General features: G+C 41.7%; 1 protein-coding gene and 1 long non-coding RNA gene across 8 annotated transcripts in view; one reads left to right on the forward strand and one right to left on the reverse strand.

The window, feature by feature from the left end:
* Positions 1–23,635, forward strand: part of PCED1B (PC-esterase domain containing 1B) — a 140,347-nt gene that overhangs the window by 60,812 nt on the left and 55,900 nt on the right. The window contains exon 4 of one of the 5 annotated variants that reach the window (XM_014564008.2): positions 3,671–3,740. The exons of the other annotated variants lie outside the window; for them this stretch is intronic. The gene's annotated coding sequence lies outside the window, so the exon portion shown is untranslated. The remainder of the gene's footprint in view (positions 1–3,670; positions 3,741–23,635) is intronic. 5 annotated transcript variants of the gene reach the window in all.
* LOC116667574 lies at positions 6,763–11,986 on the reverse strand. Of its 3 annotated transcripts, none has more exons than XR_004324448.1 (3): positions 11,858–11,986; positions 11,655–11,753; positions 6,763–11,390 (listed from the first exon to the last, which is right to left on the reverse strand). It is a non-coding gene; the product is annotated as an uncharacterized LOC116667574 (long non-coding RNA). The 3 variants fall into 3 exon arrangements; XR_004324446.1 differs by having other exon boundaries at positions 11,655–11,702; positions 11,858–11,980; XR_004324447.1 differs by having other exon boundaries at positions 6,763–11,753.

Here is a 23,635-nt window from a genome sequence, read left to right on the forward strand (position 1 = left end):
CTATTGCCTATTACGTTTTGATTTGGTATTGTTACTGGGAGTCAAACATCTTAACTGAGACAGGAATCTGCATGGTGTCCTGGGAGGTTTCCCTCTCCACCAGCAGTAGCTGACCACAGGAGGGAGGCCGTGTTCTCCAGGGAGGGATGTAGGGTCTTCTACCTCAAGGGACCCCCTCCCCACCCCCACCCCCAACCCCAGTGTGCAAGACTGTCAGGAGCATCTGAGCTGGGGGAGGTGGGTCTCCTAAGACTCAGTCTGGCCAGCTGACAGAGGACACATTTTGATGAGGGAAGGAGGTTGGGGAGGGGGCAAGAAAGAGTAATTTTGAAACAGAGAATTCTGTGAAGGCAGCTAAATGTGCATGTCCGACGCCGAGTGCAAATTCATTCTGCTAGCCGCAGGGACAGGCCAATAAATTGAGAAATGAGGTGTCGGGGCAAGGAATAACAACTTGATTCACAAAGCCAGCAGGACAAAAAGATGGGGGACTAATGTCCTAGAGAATCATCTTCCCCAAGTCAGAATTTAGGCTCCCTTTGTACCAAAAAGAGGAGGGGGTGTGGTTGGTTGTTGCAAGCTTCTTAGTGTTGGAATCCTTTGTTCTTGCAGCTGTCTGGGTAGGTCAGGTCATGGGGTCCCTGTAAACCTCCAACAAGACAAATGTTATTTTCTATTCTGCAAGCTTTTTTGTCTTTATATGGATGGGAAAGTGTTATACCCTTAAAGGTCAGAGCCTTGGGAATAGGCAATCCTGTATATTTCAGGCTACAGGCAACATTCTTTTACAAAAGGTGCAGAACCAGCACGACTAAGCCCAGGACACAGAGCCCATGGTTAGAGCTAAAGAAACAGATCTAATATGGAGTCAGGTTTGTTCTTCCCTGCTGCATGTCTGTGTGTTGAGGCTGATGGGGTGAGGCAGCTTTGGGTGAGCTAGAGGAAGAGAAGAACATTAAAGAGAGGGAAAACGATGAAGAAAGCAACTAGGAGGCTACTAAAGACTCTCTAGAATAAAGTAGAATCTGTCCCACTCCCCGCATGCCTGTCTGGCTGGCATGGCTTAATGGCTTAGTACTTTGGATTTCAGACCATTACTAGGTTTCCTTTGCAGTAAATTTCTCTTGTTTAAGGCTACTTACTTAGCTGTTGTATTACATCACCTCACTCTATTAGCATCTACTGCATTTAACTATACTTCTGGCAAGATACACTGCTTGCCATTTTTGCTTCTCCTCTTCACCCTCTACTCTGATCTGACTTCCCTAAGGTGGAATAGGAGGACTGACTTTTTCCCTGAATCCTTGCATAGCCAAAAGTGTACATTTTTTTTCTCCTGACAAATGAATAATATTATCTTGCCTGGATGTATAGAATTCCTGGGTTGTCGTTCTTTTCTCTCTGATGTTATTTCTATGTGTTATTAGGTTCTAGAGTTGTAGGTGACAGAGTCCTATGTTTGTCTAATGCTGCTTTTTTTTTTTTTTTTGATATTTTGTTCTTTCTGTCCCTAAGTTTATAAGAGTTTTTTCTTTATCCTTAAAGTTCAGAAATCTTACCGGAGTATGCTTAAGCGTGTGAATCTTGATATTACATTCCCATCTGCTGACTCAGAGGTATCTCATATGTATTTAATTTAGCCTCTCCTCAATCTGTCCTTTATTTTTTTCTAATATTAGCACGTAGGTCTCCTGGATCTGTCTTCCAAGTCCCTTATGTTTTTGCTGGTGACTTCTACCTCTTTGAATTTTGTTCTGTATTTTAAGATACTTCTTCCAATTGATGTTCCAGGCCACTGATTTGAGCTCAACATTAATCATCCTCTTCACTCATTCATTTGTTTAGTTTAAAAAAATCATGTGTTTTTTTTTGTTGTTGTTGTTGTTATTGTTCAGTTATTTTGTTGTTGTTTGGGGGTTTGTTTGTTTGTTTAGTGTTATAAGTGAGCCTCTTAAATTCAGTTTTATTTTTTCCCAGTTCAAACTGCTGCCCCTCCCACCAGCAGTCCTGTCTTCCGAGGAGCTCTGCTGTGAAGGGCATCATTATTTCCTCCCTCCAGCTGTTTGATAACCTGAGGCTATTTTTTTCCCATATCAGTGCTTCTCAAACTTTAATGTACATATGGATCACTTGGGGATCTTTGGTTGTTTGGTTTTATCTACTTATTCTTTTCATATTGCTAGGGAATCTTTTTAAAAAATAGACTCAAACTCAGACAACCTGGAGTGTGGCCCGAGTGTCACATTTCTAACAAGGTGATGTCGGTGCTGCTGGTCCGTGGACCACGCTTTGAGCAGCATGGCTACTCAGACTTTCGCCCGCATCAGAATCACCTGGAGAACTTGTTAAAACAGATTGCTCGCCCTGCTCCCGGAGTTCCTGATTCAGTGGGCCTGGAAATTGCATCTCTGACTAGTTTCTGGGTGATGCTGATGCTTGCTGGTCCAGTGGGCCACACTTTGAGAACCGCTACTGTAGATGGAACGCATGTCCAGCTGCTGGGTTCCTTATGTGCAGACTCTAGCTAGCGGTAGGTCTGTAGTTGGCTCTGCCAGGAAGGTAGGTGGTGTACAAATCCAGCAAGTTGCAGACTCCTGCCAGAGCACCAAAAGGAAGCTTATCTCCATCCTGGTGGTTTCCTTAGCTGCAAATGCCAGTGACCTTCCAACCTCAGGGATGGAGCAGACTTCACCCGTCTATTCAGTTCTCCTGATGGACCAAGGAGTCCAGCAGGTACCCCAGGAGCACCTACATGTGCCAGTGCCATTTCTCTCCCTTCACAGGCCGTCAGATCTCCTTTGGGCCAGCTGAGACTAGTCCAAAGTCTCTTTGTACCTAGGACTCCAGGTTCTTATTTAGACTAAAGGGCAGAAGTCATGTATCAGCTACCAGATTTCTCCACCCAACCCAGCTCAGCTCAAGGCTCAGCCTGCCTGTCAGCTGTAGGAACCACTCATCTCAGGAGGAGAGGCAGTTGGATGGGTGTGGTGGAGGAAAGACAAGGAATACACTATCTTCCAAACTCCTCAAGTGTTTAAGAGGAGCAAACTGGAACTGGAGGCATCAGAAAGGTCCTATGGAAAATGGACATAATGAGTCTTGAGGAATAGGGAGATTTGGGACAGGAGAAGAGAAGGGTATTCCAGGCTAATAGGTACATCTTACCTTCAGACATAAGACAGGAAAGCCTGGATGGAGTTTAGGACTGATACAAAACTGGCTGTATAAAATAAGATCCTGATCAAGGAAATCTACGAGCATTAGACTGATAAATTTTGAGTGTGATCCAGTATATCGTAGAGAACAGGGTAACAGTGAAATAACAGTGTGCCTTTGTGGTCAGAAAGACCTGGGTGTAGATCTCAGCTCTACATTTGCCAGCTTTGTGAACTTGGGCAAATTGTTTACACTCTCCGACCCTGGTCCTGTAAAATGGAGATAACAATGCCTTCCTCCAGAGCAGTTGCTAGGAGATCATGGCTGGGAAGGGTAAGGACGGGCAATCGTGAACTTCTCCTTTTCCTGGTGGTTTTGAAGAAGGGAGGAATTGTCTCCTGAGATCCCAAACAACACAGATACGTCCTTTGGGGAAAGGGATTGAGGAGGTGGCAAAAGAAAATCAGTTTGAAACAAAGCTGGGAAGTACCAACTTGTATTTCTGTGTTTTTAGGGAGACAGGTTGAAAGAGGCAGTAGGGAAGACAGGACAGTAAAGAGAGGAAAAGGAACCAAGGAAATGAGGTAAGAGAACACTAAAAATTTCCTTTGCATTTCTGACTTCAGGGTGATCCATGTAAACAGAGCAAGTGGCTGAAAATGACCCATCAGGCATTAAGTTGGATGGTTTAATCTATGGCAGGTCACAGATGGAAGAAATTAGCCATCAGAAGGATTAGAAATAGATTTTCCCCAAAGCTAATATGTAACTTACAGTACCCTTTGGCAAGTTTAGAATTATTTATTATTTCTTTAGCTTAACAAACACATTAATTTTTCCCCCTTGAACGTGGTGGGAGGAAAAACAGATTGTCTGTATTTATCATGGAATTTGAGCCATCCTGCCAAAGAAGATTCATAATCAGTAATTTTAGGGTGAAAATAATTAATCTCTGAGATACTAGAAGAAAAATGTAATGCCCAAATAAGATACACAGTTTTCATCAATTGTTTAAATATTGATCATAAGAGCCCCACAAATACTTCTCAGGTTTTTCATATTATTTTGAGACGCTGAAGAAACCGTTTGTAACAGCTGCATTAGAAAGTATTCTTCTTGAAATGAATTAAATATATATGAGGAAGTATCTAGCAAGATGTCCAGCAAGTAAGACAAGCTCAATAAATGTTAGGGGAATGCAATTAAATCCTTTAATCCATATTTAATCCAAAATACTATCAGATAATCCTTTGCTTTAGAGCAGGTTTGAGTACAAAAATGTGGCTGGGGTAAGCCTCAGAGGGAACAATTGCTAATTCAAAGTGCCCAGAGACAACCTGAGGGTTATTTGAAATTCAGTCCTTCATCCATTATGTAGTATAATGAGTTACAAGGAGAGCATTTTTGTTGCTCCTTTAAAAAGCCCTTGATTACCTGAAGGCATGGTTGATTAGAAGGCTGGCAGAATTAAGGTGGTGTTTCTGGTCATAGGATAGTGCAATGATCAGTCCAAAAAAAGAGGGAATTCCACACACTCCCCCTCACTGAAGTCTTGGCGGCTGTAAAATGTATTAACTAGAGGTCATATATTTTTTTGGACACCTTCCCATTGATTGAGTTCTTACTATACCCCAGGTACTTTGCAGACGTTTCTCATTCAATCCTTGTAACAACACTGAGATAGATTCTGTTACCATTTTCATTTTACATATGAGAAAACAGTCAGGAATAAAATCAGTGCAGTGTTGGTTATAAAGCAGAATTTGGGATCAAGCTGACCTCAGTTTAAACCTTGGTCCATGACCTTGACATATCCTACCCAAAGTGGGCCTCAATTTACTAATTCTGTCTATTGTAAAATTAATTCTTCAAATACTAGAATTAAAAGTTGAGATTGTAATTACCTAACAGATCTTTTTAAATAACTGTTAACAGCAAGTTGTGGATACCAAATGCTCAACCAACATGCAAAGCTTGGAAATAGTTGGCCCAAACTTGTTTTATTCACCAGGTTGTTTGGCATCCTGAGGACCTAGTTTGAATCTACTCTGTACCATGGCATTCAGCTAGAATCAAATTTCAGGAGCTAGGAATCCCTAATTGATTCGGTGACTTTCTCTTTGTTTCCTAAAAATTCCCCTCTTCCCCACCCCCGCCTTCCTCCTCCATAATGTAGGTGTTTGGTATTTTACCTGCCCCCACCTAAAGACAAATGAAGGGAAAAACTCAGGAAATGAATATACATACTATATATATACACAGGATTTTCCTTCATATTTACCATTTCCAACATACTTGTTTCCTTCTTGAAGGTCCAGGTTTATATCTAGTAGCCCTTTTTAGGGTAGGTCTTTTGGCAATAAATTCTCTCAGTTTCACTTTTTCTAAAAATGTTTTTGTTTCACCTTTATTTCTTTTTTTTGAATTTTATTTTATTGACTTACAGTCAGTTTACAATGTTGTGTCAATTTCCAGTGTAGAGCACAATTTTTCAGTTACACATGGACATACATTCACCTTTATTTCTTAAATGCTTTAATTAAGAAACAATTTGCCTTCAGTAAAATGCACAAATCTTAATGTACAGCTTGATGGAGTTTTACACGTGTATACACGCATGTAAATACCATCCCAATAAAGATATAAACATTTCTGCCACCCAAAAAGTCCCCTGGCGCCCCTTTGTAAGTTAGTTTCCTTCCTTGTCCCCCAGACATTGGCAATCACTCATCTGTTCTCAGTCGCTATATTTTGCCTTTTCCAAAATATCATGTAAACAGATTCATGTAATATGTATCCTTTGGATTCTGGCTTCTCTCACTTAGCACAATGCACTTGAGATTCATCCAAGTCATTGCCTATGTCTGCATTTCGTTCCTTTTCATTGCTGAGTAGTGTTCCTGGGGGGGGATGTACTACAGCTTGTTTATCCACTTACCCCTAAGGAGGCATGGGTTGTTTCCAGTTTCTGGCAATTTTGGATAGAGCTACTATAAAAATAGGGTGCAAGTTTTTGTGTGAATGTGATTTTCATGCATCCAGGATAAATACCTTGTAAGAGGATTATTGAGTCATAAGGTAAGTAAGTATATGTTTAATGTCATAAGAAACTGCCAAATTGTTGTTCAAGCTGCTAGACCATTGTACATTTCCACAGCAGTGTATGAGTTTCAGTTCCTTTGCTTCCTCCCCAGCAGTGGGTATTGGTTTGATTTTTCTTTTAGCCATTCTAATAGCTGGTATCTCACTGTGGTTTTAATTTGTATTTCCCTAATCACTAACAATGTTGATTACTTGCCCTCTGTATATCTTCTCTGGTGAAAGGTCTTCAAATCCTTTGTGCTTTTTCTTTTTTTAAACTGGGTTGTTTCTTTCCTTTATCGCTGAGCTTTGGAAAGTTCTTAACGTGCTCTGGCTACAAGTCCTTGATTAGATACGTGCTCTGCAAATATTTTCTTTCAGTCTGTAGCAAGTCTTATTTTCTTAAGTGTCTTTCAAAGAAGAAAAGCTTATAATTGTAATAAAGTACAATTTATCATTTTTCGTTTTATGGTTTGTGCTCTTGTATCATACCTAAGGAATCTCAGGAACACACGGTCACAAAGATTTTTTTCCTATGTTTTATTCTAGAATGTTTACAGTTTTACGTTGAACACTTAGGTCTATGATACATTTTCGGTTCATTTTTATATATGGTTCAAGAAACAGTCAGGTTTCTTTTTTCTTTTCTTTTTTTTTTTTTTTGGCATAGGAATATCCAATGGTACTGTTCCAGCACCATTTTTCAACTCTCTGATTCTATTTGCTCCATCGACTGTCTATTAACTGTTTGTTTCATCTTTATTACATCTTTCAAAAATTGTATTTATACTTGCCTTGGCCAAGAACTGAGTTTTGAACTTTAGTAATAAAATTCTCAAATGACTTAGGAAGGCAGCAAGGGAGGGAGGGGAGGAAATACAAAGCAAAACAAACAGAAAGTCAATTGAACATCTTTGGGCTGCTGGCTCTGGCATGCCTCTTGGCCAGGACAGCAGCAGCCTTACGCACGATCCAGGCTTAAGGAAAGGTCTGAGCTGGGGCCCCGTCTGGGGAAGACGTAGTTTGGTGCCTTCCTCAAGACCAGAGCCCAGGACAGCACCAGTCAGGCTGCATGAGGCTCTCCTAGGGCAGAGGGTGTCGGGGGGAAAAGAAAGCTCTGAATAGGGGCTAGATGCTATGAAAGAAGTCTCCCTTCTGTCAGTTATATTCAAGTTTGAGTCACTGCTTTTGGGGTAAAATACTAAGAGCCCCACATCTGAATAAGTAATCTCTTGTTCTTGCTGAGACTCGGATTAGTAAATGTGAACAAAGCCAAGGTAGATCTGGCAGCCTAGTAAAAACTGGGCAGAAAGGTTTTCTCCTCCTCCTCCTCCCCCTCCTTCTATCTGGAAGGCCATGTAAAGGAACAATTAGTCAACCACCCAAATAATTCTTTCAGCTTCAGCTACCAAAACTTGTGTGGTCAGACTTGGTGGCTGGCTACCAGCTGCAGAGCTGTGGCACGTCTGAGCTATTCCTGAGGCTGTAAAGTGGTTAGTGGCCAACGTTTACCATTACAGGTGGGGGTCCCTTTGTTCTCCGTTGCTTTCTTGCTCTCTTTGTATTGCAGAAGGGGAAGCCCACGTGAGACGACTCTGTCTTGTGCACTGCCTTTCACATCGCTGTTGTCTCAAAGCTGAAATCACAGGCAGTGCTGGTACGATCAGATACTCGTGTGTTTCTAATGTATTGGTTACGTGCATCAGTATCCTTAGTTCTCACGTTCTCCTGTGCTCCTGTGCTCAGTGCATGGTCAACAGTGTCCTCAGTCCATCGCTTGGTCCTGTTGCTCTATACAGACCTCGCTTCAGGTTGAACTGGTACCACACTAACCAATTGGAAATTTGAAAACAGACTGGTTTAGTGAAGATGACCTACAGTCGGCCCTCCCGTATCCGTGGATGCAGAACCCATGGTTACAGAGGACCGGACTGTCCTACACCATTTTGTACAAGGAGTTTAAGCATCTATGAATTTGGTATTTTTAACCAATCGCCTGGAACCAATCCCCCTCTGATACCCACGGACAGCTCTATATAAGAAACTGAAACAATGGCGACAGCAATTCAGTACTAGATCATTTTCAATGCTGTCTCAGGACTTTACTCATATCATACAGTACTTAGCCTAGCCGCGTCCATTCCTGTCCCCCCAGGTGTCATGAGCCTCTTGGGGTCTAGTTCTGTCCAGTTTATCCGTACGTCATCAATACATCTCATTTATCCTCCCATGTAGAAAAGTGGCTCATTCAGAACATGTGTTCAATAAGTATTGGTGACTTTGATAGGAAATTGTTTAATTCACTGAAGACACAGAAGGTGTTCTGTTGTATCTGCAGCTAGTTCAGAGCCCGAAGGGTTGACCCTGTCGGTTTCGGTGACGTCATCAGCAGGCTGGAGTTCCGTCTGATCGCGGCAATGTGGAACGTTGGGCCGCTGAAACCACAGAGAAATGAACGGGCCTACAGGCAAAGACCCATGCAAAAGTTATTTTTAACTGGGTTTTCATAAATGTAAGATGGACAGCTGGCTTGATAATGGCCTTTCAGTGAAAAAAGATCTAGCAGTTTTCGGTGGCCATGAACTCGATACCAGCGTGACGTGGCAGGTTACAATGCTAATGCAACGTAAAAGCTGAGGGTGCAGGTTAAGGAAGGAGCACAGCTCACTGTACTCTCAGCAGAGAGCCAAGCCACGTGTAGAAGGAAACGTACAGTTTCCAGTACTACATTCGAAGGGGAGAGTCAGCAATCAGAACATGTCCCGCAAAATGGAAACAGAAGAGGGTTAACTGGTTTAGGTACTTGGCTCTGAACAATTTGGGACTCACGGAATTTAATGAGAGGGGCCTTGTCATTTGCAGTGTAGCTAGGAAAATGTTTTCTTTGTGGGTTCAGATCGAGCTGTCTCTGAGAACTGATTTTTGCCCTTGGGAGACATGTGGGCGTCCTCTGGTAGAGCTCTGTAAGAAGCAGTGAGCAGGGGGAGGGTATAGCTCAGTGGTAGAGTGTGGTGTTTAGCATGCATGAGGTCCTGGGTTCAATCCCCAGTCCCTCCAATCGTAAATAAACCTAATTATTTCCCGGAACTAACCCCCCCCCCAAAAAAAAGAAGGAGCAGTAGTCATGGGGGTTGAAGAAGCAAAGCCCACGGAGTGTCTGACTCTCTGGTACTTACTTACCTGGAATCTTTAAAATACAGCCTTTAGCCAGGATTTTCTCCTGTACAGATACTGTGGATGCTCCTTCTGCCTCAGCTTAGGGCACCAAACTGCCTGATCTCCCTCCAGATGGATTCTGCTGAGACTGGCTATTGACATGGGGAATTCTCAGAAAATGTAGATGCAGCAGCAGGAGCAGCCACAATCAAGCTGCCTTGGTACACACCTCTGCTTTGGTTCTCCCGTTGCCCTCTCGTCTCCTGCAACCCCTCTCACCCCTGTCTTGTGTGCGATGTCCTGCTGTAGCGTCTTCCTGCCCTGCTCACCCTGGTGCCCTGATTCCTGGCTGCCCTCAGACTTGTGCTTCCTTTGTGTTCCCAGTTGGCTGCCCTCTGGAGTACCGCACCCACTGGTCTTGACGTACATCCAACCCTCTTGCTCTTGGCTCCTCATCTCTTCCAGCGTTTACTTTTTCAGACCTTTAGCCAATTGGAATGAACGTGACAATTTTATGAGGGGATAAAAAAATAACTGACATGTACTTTTGCACACTGGGATTTAATTTTTTGTTTCTTAAGTGTCTTCCTTTGTCTTGCCTCACAGCATAAAGGTTAAATGTATAACCTGTGGAATCAGATATATGTGGGTCCAAATCCTGGGCCTGCCATTAGCGGTGGACAAGTTACTTACTATCACTGAGCTCTAGTTTCTTTATCTGTAAAATGGGAATTAAAACTATCTACTGCATAGATTAAATGAGATGATGTAAGTGTGAGTCTCACAAGGTATCTGGTACATAGTAAGCCTCCAAAATGAGGCTTCTTATTGCTGCTTATAACTCATAAATATACCATAGTTTTATATATCTAGACACAGTAACACTTAGAATTATTTTTAAATACCTCTTTTACATTCCTTCTCAAATTTCACCCATTCTCTACTGTTGGTGGTTAGTAGAGGAGATTGAATCACAAATTGTGGAAAAATTAAATTGCTAGTTGAATAGAATATTTACAGTTAACATATATATGGTAGTAGCTTTAGCTTAGGAATCTGATCTTAGACATTAAATTTGTTCTTTCTTTCATTCTTCTTTTTTTTTTTTACATTATCCTAGAAGCAAAGTGGGCCAAATGCCCATAATATCTGGGCAATAAAACCAAGTTCAATGAAAAACTATTTATCCATTCTTGGGCTCTCATATAATTTGAGTTACTAAATCAATATTAACTTGCACAGTATCCGCATATCCATGAATTAAATTAGTTCAAGGCTTTTTTTCCAAAGGAGCCAAACCTCATAATTAATCTTATTTGGTCATTATCTAGAATATTATACTGGTTTTTAAATGTCGGGTCATAAATGTTTCTAATGTATAGAAATTCCATTTGGGAATTTGGAAACCTGTCTGTTCCTTTTAATATTGATGAGTTCTGGCCAGTGGCTCTTTAAATAATATTATTGCCCAGTACTTTTCCTTCTTAAAAAGTGTCTGGATTTCGGATCAGCTAAAATCAGGAAAACATGAGGAAGAGAAGTCATGGCTGTCCCCAGCGAGGACAGCAAGAAGATGGAACTGCAGCTGTGTGAAGAAGTGAAGGAGGGAAAACAAGTTAAAAGACCATCCCTTTGCCACAGAGGCTCCGAGGAGCCTGAGTGGATTGAGCAGGCTGTCGACAAAAAATTAATTAGTTGACCTAAGAAAGAAATGGAAATTTTTATTCGAGCCAAATTATAACCTGGGAAGAGCATCTCAGAAAGCCCGAGAACTGTTCCAGGCACAGTTGTAAAGTTCTTTGAGACAGAGGGCTGTACATTGGATGACGTATTATTGACAGTTTACACAGTCCAGATCGGACGGTCATCGTGGCCCCTTTCAAGGTCAAGAAGGAATGTTATCTTACAAGGAGCTGTCTTGTTGACGCTCTTCATGGCTGAGCAGGTATTTGTGCTGATGGGGGAGGTTTGGTCTGTGCACAATGCGGATACACAGTCTGCGATAGAAGGGACAGAGCAGGTGAAAGGGCAGAGAAAGTGCTTTGTGTTTAAATTTGTCTTGCCTTGCCGTAAAACATGCATTTTGTGTCACACGGCGTAGACTGCCTGTTCTTCATTGCTCTGGAGGACTGGAAAGGGCTGCTGCCACTTACAAGGCACCCCGCAAACACAAATTCTAGTCTGGGCTTGGGTGAAGAACTCCCTGTCCCTAAGAAACAGCTCCACAAAGGCCCTTTGTATTCAACAAAGGGATGACTCACCGCCAGGCACTGGAAGGGCTGGTGGGCGGCACTCAGCTGAATGGTGCCCTGAAGGAAACGTGTGGAGAGAGACCAAGGTGATTAGGTTTTGTTTCACCACTTCACAAAGGAGAGAAAAAGGATTCCTTCTGTAAGAAAGCGGTTAACCAACTGCTGATGGGCACGTTCACCCCATCCCCCCGCTGTGCCCCGACCGCACTCACACGGAACCTCTCTGTACCAGTGATGCCGGCGGGGCTTCTGCTTGCGGCTGAGTTTGGTCCGAGAGAGAGTGCGGGAGGAGAGGGGCGGGATGAAGACTGTGGCCTCTGTGTCCAGCTGATGCGTCGGCCCAGCCAGGCGGTTGGTGGGAGGGGGGTGGTGCTTGGTAAAAGGGGGTGGCAACTAGGAACTTAAGGAATGTTTCCCAAATAATTCTGGCCAAGGAACGAGAGCCAGATACGGACACAATTATTGTCGCGGGAGAATTCGTAAGACTGTAAGTGAGGGAAGGGGCCAGAACCTGGAACACTAGAAAGGACTCCAGATGTAAACAGATCTGCTTAAAGGCCCAGTGACCCGGAGTCGCAAGGAATTAGAGAAAGGGCCTTTCTCCTCAACTCTGCGCAAAACCCAGCACCACACCCACCCCTTTGGCATGAACACTGGCATCCTTACCTCAGACCATGGCACTTGGCAGTGGTTGGCAAATCAAATGGCAGGCGGGCAAAGACAAGGAGAACATGATGGACACCACGTATCTGAGAGACGTGTCTGCAGGCACATGTGAAGCACGTCTCTGGGGAGTCCCCAGAATAAATAGGGCCAACTTGAGGGAGAGGATGCTCAGGTACTATTCGAGAAGATGGAGGGCTGCTACAGGAAATCCCATGGGCTGGTGAGGCCAGATAAGATCAGGTTGACTTTCAGATCATGGAATGCCAACAGTTGGATATCTCAAATAGCTCTGCCACCATCTCAGAAAATAAAGGAGAAACAGAAAAGGAGGACAGCACCGTAAATGTATTCATGAAGTTAATGTAAGAAGGACCTTCTTCATGTTGGATGACATAAAAATGCTTTACCATCGTTTCCAGAAGCCCAGAGGCAACTGCCTGTCATTTTTCATGCTGAAAAGTAAAGAAGGATTAATGATACAAAGTTGTATCCAGATGATACAAATTACAAATGGAAGTGTTGCCGTAATTTGCTTTACGAAGAGCCCAGTCACCTCCCACGAGGTTGCAATCACACTTTAGATCCTAACACCTGATTCCCATCTTCCCTTCTCTGCTTCTCATCTGCATCTCTGAAAGGCTCAGACAGGACCTTTGGTGCCAAGATTAGCTAGATTCAGTTAAGTACAAGAAAAATAATGTGGAGTGCAAATTGAGGTGGCCTCTTCTCAAAGATGAAAGAAGGGACCGACAAAGCTCATCAGAACATCTGGGGATGCTTCACTGAAGGACTGGTTTTCATAAAGTTTTATTACCAAATGCAAGGTCTGCACCTTTCTTCTTAAACTTGAAGCCTCAATTAATTGGAATTGGTGGACCATTCTGATGAAATAATATTTCCAGTTAATCAGTCATTTCTTTTAAAAAGTCAGCACTTTGTCTGTTTCTTTCTAAATACTTACAAGTCAGCTGTTTTGCTTGAAGAGGTACAGTTCCAGTCTAACATTATTGATATTATGGTTAATTATTACAGACCTTACAGTGCCTCTGCTTCATAATTCTGAACTATCACTTCTCATTTTTCCAGGACCAAACATTCTGTTTCCATTCTTTCATCAATCCATTTGATAAATATCAACTGAATGCCTACTAGTGTGCCAAGTACTCTTCTAATGGATGAAGGCAGAACAGAGAACAAAACAGACAAAAATCTCATCTTCTATGGAAATTAAATTTTAGTACAATGTTATATGCACAAGGAATAAGAGGTTGGGCTGATTTAATTTATACATGAACATACCCTAGCAGTTGATTTTTGGTTAATCACTGAGGTCAGCTAGCTTGACGTTATTTCATGTTTTCTCATAAAGTTTCTATTTCTAATCTATTTAAATCATGGTTTCAGGGAGCTAGGTTCTGGCTAGTGAAAATATTTTCCACTGTTTTTCTCTTGATTGAGTACAATGAGATAGGAAAACCATTTATAGGAGAAAGAATGCTGGATATCTAAGTTCTTTTAAATCTACAACTTTTTTTTTTTTTAACCTCCTCGGTCTAATTTATCCCCTCTACTGGGAAAAAAAGAAAGAAAAAAAAGTAAAACAACTCAACTTTTTGTCAGTGCTAAAGAGAAAACAGACCATCATTACCAACCATTACAGCCCTTCAGGGATCTTAGTCCTGCCACGAGAAACATCCTGTAATTTCCCCCCTTCAAAACCAGAACGGAATCCAAGAAGCTCCGTGCAGAAGTAGGTGCTAATAATAGTCCACTCCCACTGGCAACGGAAAGGCTACAGTCTTCACGGACCTTTCCAAAAAACAATCTGATGTAATTTTGAAGTCGCAAATGGTTCTGCTTCTCTAAGCAGGTGTTTTTTCAGAGGACTGAGCTCAGTTAGAAATCCTAAAACTGAAGAGAGCCGGTGAAACTTGAAGATAGTTCAGAAAAGAGCAGCTGAAATGGCTGAAATCTCGGGAGATCCTCCGGTTGGAGGCACTGTTAGAGGAATCGCATTGATTTCTTTGACCTAGTTGAGTAAGAGAGAGGATTTGAAAAATTCAAGGGTGCCTGGCAGTGAGTCACTATAAGTAATAGATCCATAGTGCTGGGAGAGCTGAAGTTATAGTGATACTATGTTGAGTGCTTTATGCATATTTTTAAGGAAGTAGATATTATTGCTGTTATTCCCATTGCACGGTTGAGGAAAACTGAGGTTGAAGTAACTTGCACAAGGCCACACAGCTGGTGAGGAAAGAGCTGGAACTTGAACCCAAGCAAACGCAGATCCCCAGCTCTTAATCAGTTCACCACACTGACTACAGAGCAGAAACATCCAGCTATCTGAAAGGATGCGACAAAGTGAGGACATGTAAACGAACAAACATTTTGATACTCATCAGTCCAGAGACTGGAAATGGAAATGGAATGTATTATTGGGATAATAGGGTTCGAGTCTGCCTGAAAGCTAAAACCCAAGTTAAAATGGCTTTCGGGTCTCTTTCTTCCTGGTAATGATTTAAAAAATGGTTTTTACTTATTATACTATTTGGAAATCAGATGACATAAAGAAAATTAACATTTTGATTAAATAATACATCTGTTGGTGGGAATGTAAGTTGGTGCTGCCATTATGGAAAATATTATAGAGAGTCCTCAAAAAATTAACACTAGAACTACCATATAGTCCAGCATTTTCACTTCTGCATGTTTACCCAAAGAAAACAAAACACTAATTCAAAAAGAATATGCACCCTTATGTTCATTGCAACCCTGTTTACAATAGCCAAGATCTAGAAGCAACCTACGTGTCCATGGATAAAGAAGATGTAATACACATACATACACACACACGCAGAATGAAATATTACTCAGCCATAAAAAGAATTGAAATGTTGCCATTTGCCACAACATGAATGAATTTAGAGGGTATTATGCTAAATGAAATACCTCAGACAGAGAAAGACAAACACCATATGATCTCACTTGTATGTGAAATCTAAAAAACAAAACGAAACAAAACAAAAACAGACACACACACAAAAACAGAACAAATGGTGGTTGCCAGAGTAGGCAGGGTGGGAGGCTAGGCTAAATAGGTGAAGGGAATTAAGAGGTACAAACTTCTGGTTATAAAATAAATAAATCATGGGATATATGATTTATTTAGCATAGGGAATATTGTCAGCGGTGCTGCAGTAGCTTTTTATGGGGACAAGTGGTTACTAGACTTATTGTGGTGATCGTCTCATAATGTATTTCAATGTCGAATCCCTATGTCGTACACCTGCAAGTAACACATTGTACATTAACTACATTTCAATAAGGAAGATGGAAGGAAGGAGGGGAGGAAAACTTAGGCAAAGGATCAGGTAGATGGTTCCAGGTAAGAAGTTAGAAAAGCAAGGGTATCTGAGAGGTAGTGTTCACAGGGAGAGACCATGGGAGCTCATGGAAAACCAAGAGAGGGATGGAAATTTTAGAGAAAATCAAGTGTCAGGACACTGGAAATCCCAGGGAGAGAAGGCAGGGGAAATGATCTGGTACTGATGAAAATCCCCCACCCCTGCTCCGATGGAGTTATTAACCCAGTTTCAAAAAGAGACAATAAAGGAGAAGAAGAGAAACCACGATGTTGTTTTAACTGTAGGCAGCATTGTGTAATGAGACGTGTCTTTCGTCTTCACTCAGTGACTGGTAAACAGTCCAACCCAGCACTAAACAGTAAACATTTCCATGTTTTAAAATCTATTTTTTCACAGCGAAGACAGACACTGAACACTCAGGAATTCAGGAGCAGAGTCTACTGGGGAGTAGCTGTCTGAGCATTCCATCTCCCAGGCAACTCTCAACTCTGCACGTTCTGGAATTTCTCTTAAATACTAAATTGGCTTCATTGAAGGCATATCTGGGAACTATAAACTCATTGTATGAGGCCAAGTCTTGTAAAGACTGGCTTTATGGGTTACACTTCCATTGGCATCTTTGTATATGTGTCCCCCTGGCCCCGTCTGCCACCTCTCTACCTTGGACCTATCCTTTATCCCACCCTCTCCAAGAACAGAATTTTAACTGGTCAGTTGGATCTACCTGCGTCTTCTTGACCATCCCAAGCTCTTTGACCCACAGTGTGAGTTTGCTCTGCCTGGGAGCACCTCCTCGTCCTTTGTGTCCCCTCGGTTCCCCAGACATACATCTGTTACCCCAAAAGGGGAAGGGAAAAGACCCCAGGTCTTGTCTGCCTGAAAGATAAAAATTCTAATGGGAGACAGAAAACTTGTGTAGCAAAAGATTTTAAAGGTTCTATTAGCAAAGGGAAAGCGCAGCTCTAAGAGTGGGAGGCAGGCTGATCCAAGAGCAGATAGCCGTGGTATTCGTTTGCCCCTTCTCTCATACCCTCGCTTAGAGGTGGGCTCGACTGATTGACGGCTCTTGCCCCTGGAGTCCTTAGTCATGCTTGTCCCATTTTGTGCATGTCCTTACCCATGATGCACACAGATAAACCCATGGAGGGGGGTTGCCTAAACCGCAATGCTGATTACATTACAATGAGCATCGGGTCATGTGCAGTTAGGTCCTATTGCTACCATGCAGCTTCGGCTGTCAGAGGCTGGCGGGCTTCTTGCTGGCACTCATTTAGAGGAAGTGAAGCCCCTTTGTGCTGAAGGCGGGTATACCGCCCTGTTCCAGACCATCCTCTCCTCCACTTACCTGTCCAGTGTCCGCACTTATCTAACTACCTAACCCATCTGTCATAGCACCACAGCATTTTGTGGCATTTATTAAATTAAATGTGTCTCCCCTTACTAAATAAGGTCTTTAGAAGCAGTAGCCATGCCTTAGTGATCTTTGTGTTCCCAGCATCTAACACAGTTGGGGTTGGGGGAGGTCTTTTAAATGTTAGATGAATAAATACATTTTTAAAGGCTAATTCCAAGGGAAACAGATCATGTTATAAACTCCTTGGCTAGAACTCATAGGAGTCAGTGACGTTCCATGCAAAAACCTTATAGGGATAAGAATCCAGACTGTTCACCACAGGTCTTCCTGGTCTGTGGAACAGTGTGTCACAATATCATAAAGACGTGACGGGGAGCCTCCACTTACCCTGGGACCTCGCTCTGCTGTTCTCTCTCATGTCTTCTGCCTTCTATTTTGATCATTTTTCTCTTCTCTTCCACTTTATTGCTCACATCATTGGTTTCCTAGCTGAATCTGGAAGTGACCTTAAAAAGCTACCTAGCCAGAAGAGCAGAGTACCATTTGATATCATTTGATACTCATTTGGAATTTCTATGGTTTTTCTCACAGGAAAACAATGAGACTTTATTCATACAGTATTGTGTTATTTAGGAAACACTTTCATATGCGTTAGCCCTCCACACACATTTGGCGATATTTCTCATCTGGTCTTTGCCCCAGAGCAGAGGTTCCCAGCCTTGGTTGCAGGTCAGCCCACCTGGGGGCTTTCATAAGCTGTGGATACCTGGGCTCCCTGCCCCGCGGAAGTGGCAGGATCTCTGAGGGTGGGGCCTGGGTGCAGGCTTGTTTGTTTGTTTAGTACTAGATGATTCTAAGGAGAGCTACTGCCTGCCTTTCTCTCTGCCAATCTCTACCATTTTTAGAGCTGACTTGGAACCTTGCAGGTACTGTACAGAACACCTAGCACAGCTCTGGCCGAGGAGATGGCTCGTTTCTCTCCATACACCTTCATTAGCCCCTGCCCAGTGGGACACCAGTTGCCTTTGTCTCCTCTGTGGGAATATATACAATCTACCCCATGTCACCATGGAATAACTATACGTTATTCTAGAATTATTATTTTCTCATTGCATCTAGATCCTGTTTACTGAAACAAAACAGTAACCATCTCAAAGGTGGAGACTCTTCTTTGCCTCTTTCCACCCACTGTGCCAGCAAAGAGCTTCTAAACCACAATAGACAGTAAATGGATGTTGATTACAAGTGGAACCTATTCTTTTTACTTTCGTTTTCCTTTGATATGTAAATCAAATGGACTGCAGAGAACAAGGTGCTTAGAGGGCTGAGATAAGATAAATACGTAGCCTGGGGGAAAAAATACAAAACAAAGCACAAAACCAAAGATGTCCAGTAAGACAAAGTGAATTTCTGGGTACTGCAGACTGATTTACCTGTCAAAGTAGGTAATCCTTTTACACATGAGCTCATTCAAAGATTAAGTGAATTCATTTCCTTTGGGAAAAGTCACTGAAGTCCCTGTGTTACACAGAAGGCTCCAATCCCCTCTTTAAAAATCTCCAGTAGAAAAAGTAGGATGGATGAGTCCAGGGTTCTGCTTTCATTTTGAGCATAAAATTATAGCCTGGATCCCTAGTCAGGGCTCTGCTACTAACTAGCTGTGACCTTGCTATGTCGTTGAGTCCCTCAGAGCCCATGACCCCCAGAGTTCCCCACAGTAATAAATGTTAATAAAATAACTAACATCGCTGGAGTGCTTGCTGTGTTCCGGGCACCGTGCTGAGCATTCTTCATGGATTATTTCACTTAACCCTCACCATCACTCCCCAAGTTGGTGGCTGTCATTATCCCCAACTGAGGAAACGGAAGCTCATGGAAATTAACATGGCCGCGGTCTGACTGTGGGCTCCTCGAACACTTGACGCACACTGACACTTCAGCGCTTTCCACTTGTCTCGCTGTAGTGCGTTGGTTATTTTTGCATGCCTCTCCCAGCACACTGGACTTTGAATTCAGAGTTTGGCAATTACTAGACACTCAATATAAGTGTCACATTAGTATATAAACTCTCATTTAGTTCTCACAACAACTTTATAAGTAGAATTATTCTTGTTTTTATAGGTAAAGGCTGAGAGAGGTTAAGTACTTGGCTCAGGTTCACACAGAAAGTAAAAAGTGGAGTCTTTTTTTTTTTAATTGAAGTATAGTAGATTTACAATGTTGTGCTAGCTTCTGGTGTACAGCGTAGTGATTCAGTTATACATATATATGTATTCTTTTTCATATTCTTTTCATTATAGGTTATTGCAAGATACTGAATATAGTTCCCTGTGCTATAGAGTAGGACTTTGTTGTTTATCTATTTCATATATAGTAGCTTGCATCTGCTAATCTCAAATTCCCAATTTATCCCTCCCTTCTCCTTTCCCCTTTAGTAACCATAAGTTTGTTTTCTATGTCTGTGAGTCTGTTTCTATTTTGTAAATAAGTTCATTTCTGTCATTTTTTAAGATTCCACATGTAAGTGAGCTATGATATTTGTCTTTCTCTGGTTGGCTTACTTCACTACGTATGATAATCTCCAGGTCCAACCATGTTGCTGCAAATGGCATTATTTTATTCTTTTTTATGGCTGAGTAGTATTCCACTGTGTATATATACCGTAACTTCTTTATCCAGTCATCTGTCAATGGAAATTTAGGTTGCTTCCATGTTTTAGCTATTGTAAATAGTACTGCTATGAACATTTGGATACATGTATCTTTGAGACTTAGCGTTTTCTCCATATATATGCCCAGGAGTGGACTTGCTGGATCATATGGTAAGTCTATTTTTAGCTTTTTAAGGAATCTCCAGGCTGTTTTCCATAATGGCCGCATCAAACTACATTCCCACCAGCAGTATAGAAGGGTTCCCTTTTCTCCACACCTTCTCCAGCATTTATTGTTTATAGACTTTTTAATGATAGCCATTCTGACTGGTGTGAGGTGATACCTAATTGTAGTTTTAATCTGCATTTCTCTGATAATCTGTGATATTGAGCATCTTTTCATGTGCTTATTGACCATTTGTATGTCCTCATTGGAGAAATGTCCGTTTACGTCTTCTGCCTATTTTTGATTGGATTATTTGTTTAAAATGGAGTCAGGTTTTGACTCCAGGCATCAGACTGTCCCTACTCTGTGTTAACATCATTGTCCACTCAGTTGTCCAAGCCACTCCTGAAACCAGTGTTAAATTAACTCAGCAAGGGGGCCATTAAGACCTCCTGGTGGTACTAAGGCCTCGGCAGCTTACCAGGCAAACCAAAGTCGAAGCCTCACAGTTACAAACTCCAAACCTATGGATCACCAGTCACAACCAGCCAGCTAGGCTCTGAGCTATAGCCGACCCGTCATTTCCTGCTTTGCTTCCATCTTTTCTCTGTAAAAGTCTCCCCGGGAGCTCCCGTTGCTGGATGGCTTCTAACCATGTCTGGTCTGACACTGCTCCATTCCAACTGATTTTTGCTCAAAGAAACTAAAAAAAAAGTTTAATATGCCTTAGCTTATCTTCTAACACCAAGGAAACATTCTACACAATATTTCCCTGCTCATGATTCTCCCCTCCCTACTCCACTCCAGTCATTGTTCCGTCCATGACCTTGTCTCTGATGTCCCTTCCATCACCACCACCTTCACTCGCCTGTATTACTACAATGATTAGTGTAGAAGATTTAAAATTCTGGCTGACCTCCAAAAGAAAAAGATTAAAAATTATGGGTGACTTTTACAAATTAAAAGCATTTCTTATGATCTCTCTCAAAGTGTGTCCCTCAAAGACATACTTCCACACGCTCAGCCCTAGGTAGCTTAAATCATGGTTCACTGGGAAGTTAGAATTGTATTTTCACCTTGCAACATAAATTTCGGTATGAGGATTCACACATTTCTCTAGTCCCATAAATCATATGAGGCAACCAGATAGTCTCCAAGATTCTAACCTTGTTTGCTGATTGCATTCACCAGTTTGTTTCAAAGTCTGCCATTTGCGCCCCAGTTGTGATAACTGCATGTGTTTTCTTGAGTTGTTGTTTTTTGTTTTGTTTTGTTTTTCCTTCTAAATGGAGGTATTGGGGATTGAACCCAGGACCTCGTGCATGCTAAGCATGTGCTCTACCACTGAGTGATACCCTCCCCTGAGTTGTTGTTCTTAACCCATTTCATTGCTCAGGTCCTCCGGGGCGGGGGTGAGGGGGAGGGGGCCTTGCTCCTGTCCTCACTAAGCTGCATTCCTGGTTTCCTGCCAGCCTGCATTGACATTGAATGTCACATGCTCTTGATGTGCCACTACTATGCTCTGCCGCCTGTAGGGACACATGATCATGTTGTGCGAAGAGCCCCCCGCAGTAGTGGTTGCTTGCCCTTTGCTGCCAGCATCATTCAGAAAACGTCCTCTCACGCCCCTGAAACAGACCCGTCTCGGGGGTGGGGCTCTCTACAAGCAGTGGGACCAGTGTAGACCCATCAGTGTCCCTTTGATGTCCACTCATGGCAAACACAAAAGACACTTCTTCAGAGCAAAGGAAGTCGGTCATTTCTGGCAGTCTACTCAGACTGTTTTGACAATGAAGCTTCTCTGAATATGAAGGTCTCCTGCTCTTCTGGGAACCGTGGTACAAAGAATTCTAGTTAATATTGTCAGATGACCTGCCAAGAAGAAAGGTCACACTAGTAGGAGTTCCATGTGCTATTTAAAGAACAGACATTCCTTAGATGGAAAAGCAGCAATATATGGCCAGGGTTTTAATGAGGCAGGGAAAGGTACAGTGTGGCAAAATTTGATAGAAATGAAATTGTTCTCCTCAAAAATAACACTGTCTGTTTGATAATTCCATTCAAAGTGGTTTCTAGTCGGGGGGTGGTTCAGTGGTAGGGCACTTGCTTAGCGTGCATGAGGTCCTGGGTTCAATCCCCAGTACCTCCATTAAAATAAATAAATAAAACCTAATTACCTATCCCCATTAAAAAATAATTTATAAAAAATAAAAATAAAACAATAAAACACTAAGAAGATATAATAGGAGAAAGTCTAGGTGATCTTGGGTTTGGCAATGAGTTTTTAGATTCAACACCAAAAGCGCAATCCATGAAAGAAAAATTGTCAAGTGGGGACTTCACAAAATTAAAAACGTCTGCCCTCTGAAAGACACTGTTAAATGAATGAAAAGACAAGCCATAGACTAGGAGAAAATATTTACAAAACACATATCTGATTAAGAATTTATATCCAAAATGTACAAAGAATTCTCACAACTCAACAATAAGAAAATAAACAACCTTATTTAAAAATGGGTAAAAGATCTAAACAGACACCTTAAAGAAGATATAGATGGCAAACAAGTGTATGAAAAGATGCTCAACATCATATGTCATTAAGGAATGACAGACTAAAACAAAAATGAGACACCTATTAGAGTGGCCAAAATCCAAAACGCTGACAACACCAAATAAGGCAGAGGACGTGGAGCTACGGGAACTCTCATTCATTGCTGGTGGGGGTGCAAAATGGGATAGCCACTTTAGAAGACAGTTTGGCAGTTTCTTACAAAGTTAAACTTACTCTAAGCATACAATCCATTAATTTTACTCCTTGGCATTTACTCAAATGAGTTGAAAATTATGGCGACAGGAAAATCTGATTTTTAATGTTTATAACAGCTCTATCATAATTTCCAGAACTCAGAAGCAACCAAGATGTCCTTTAGTAGGTGAATGGATAAACAAACTGTGGCACACTTACAAAATGGAATGGCATTCAGTGATAAAATGAAATGAACTATCCAACCATGAAAAGACATAGATGAAACTTAAATGCATATTGTTAAGTGGAAGAACCCAACTAGAAAAAGCTACATGCTGCATGACTGCAACTATATGGCCTTCTGGAAAAATCAAATTATAGAGACAATAAAAAAGATTAGTGATGGGGTCGGGGGATGAGTAGGTCCAGCACAGAGAAATTTTAGGACAATGAAACTATTCTGTATGATACTATAATGGTGGGCACATGATATGGAGATACATGATAATAATGACACCACAATATGATGGATACAAATAAACATTTGTCCAAACCCACAGAAGGTACAACACTGAGTGAACCCTAATGGTAACTAAGGACTTTAGTTAAAATAATATACCAATGTTGGTTCCTCAGTATTGGTTCCTGTAGCAAATGTACCACACTAATGCAAAATGTAATAATAGGGGGGTCTTTGGGGGTGGAAGGAGTATGAGTAGGAACTCTGAACATAATAGTCTATTAACAGATATTTCATATATCATTATATATAAAGATATAGCATGCTTCACCTATGACATTTCAAAATTATTTTTATATTTCAATATCCACTGTTGGATTGGATGAAATCTATTCTCCACTCAAGATTAGAGTTATCTTTTTAAAAATTACATATGTATTTATACATGTAGTGCTTCCGTGTGTGTGTATCTTTTTTAAAGCCTCTATTTACTTCTCAGTGTCCTCTACAAAAAAAAAAAATCTATATTCACTCCTATCCTTGTAGAACCTAAAGCAGAGCAGATTCCCAGTAAACATTTGCT

This window comes from Camelus ferus, chromosome 12 (assembly GCF_009834535.1).
Source record: "Camelus ferus isolate YT-003-E chromosome 12, BCGSAC_Cfer_1.0, whole genome shotgun sequence".
NCBI lineage: Eukaryota > Metazoa > Chordata > Mammalia > Artiodactyla > Camelidae > Camelus > Camelus ferus.